This window comes from Phoca vitulina, unplaced genomic scaffold (assembly GCF_004348235.1).
Source record: "Phoca vitulina isolate PV1807 unplaced genomic scaffold, GSC_HSeal_1.0 scaffold3, whole genome shotgun sequence".
NCBI classification, from domain to species: domain Eukaryota; kingdom Metazoa; phylum Chordata; class Mammalia; order Carnivora; family Phocidae; genus Phoca; species Phoca vitulina.
In genome coordinates, this window is record NW_022589706.1 from 66,507,864 (window position 1) to 66,509,234 (window position 1,371).

Consider the following 1,371-nt stretch of genomic DNA (forward strand, 5'->3'; position numbering starts at 1 on the left):
GATTTCTTTGCTGTGCGAAAGCTTTTTAGTTTGATGCAATCTCTTTGTGTATTTTTGTTTTTGTTGCCAATGCCTTTGGGGTCATATTCAAAAAATCATTGCCCAGACTAAGTCAAGAAATATTTTCCCTGTTTTCTTCTAGTAGTTTTACAGTTTCAGGTAAACATTTAAGTCTTTAATCCATCTTGAGTCAGTTTTTGTATATGTTGTGAGATGGGGTCCAATTTCATTCTTTTGCATGTGGATAACCAGTTTTCCCCACTCCATTTATTGAAGAGACTGCCTTTCCCCTTTGAGTGTTCTTGAGATCTTTATGGAAGATCAATTGACCATAAATGTGTAGATTTATTTGGGCTCTCTCTTCTGTTTCATTGGCCTATATGTCTATTTTTATGCTGGTACCATACTGTATTGATTACTATAGCTTTGTAATATAGTTTGAAATCAGGATGTGATACCTTCAGGTTTGTTCTTGTTGCTCAAGAATACTTAGGCTACTTGAGGTCTTTTGTCCCAAATGAATTTTAGGATTATTATTATTTTTTTTATCTGTGAAAAATAGCCCTGGAATTTTAATAGGAATTGCATTGAACCTGTAGATCTCTTTGGATAGTAATGGACATTTTAATATTAATTCTTCCAATTTGTGAACATGGGATGTCTTTCCATTTATTTCTGTCTTCTTTGATTTCTTTTACCAGTGTCTCATAGTTTTCAGTGTACTAATCTTTCATCTTTTTGGTTAAATTTATTCCCAAGTATTTAATTTTTTTGGATGCTATTGTAAATGGGATTGTTTCCTAATTTCTTTTTTGAATAATTTGTTACTAGTGCATAGAAATGCAATTGATTTTTGTATATTGATTTTATATCCTGCAACTTTATTACATTTATTTGTTTATCTGTGCTAATAGTTTTTTGATGGAGTCTTTAGAGTTTTCTGTATATAAGGTGATGTCATTGACAAACAGAGACCATTTCACTTCACAAATCTTCCTTTCAGATTTGAATGCCTTTTATTTCTTTTTCTTGCCTAACTGCTCTGGCTAGGACTTCCAGTACCATGTTGAATAGAAATGGTGAGAGTGGACATCGTTGTCTTGTTTCTTATCTTAGAGGAAAAGATTTCAGCTTTTCACCATTGAGCATGATGTTAGCTGTGGGTTTTTCCTATATGGCCTTTGTTATATTGAGGTATGTTCCCTCTAAACCTACTTTGTTTAGGGTTTTTATTGAATGGATGTTGTACTTTGTCAAATACTTTTCTTGCATCTATTGAAATGACCATATCATTTTTATCCTTCATTCTGTTAATATCATGTCTCACATTTATTGATTTGCATATGTTGAATCATCCTTGTATCCAAGGGA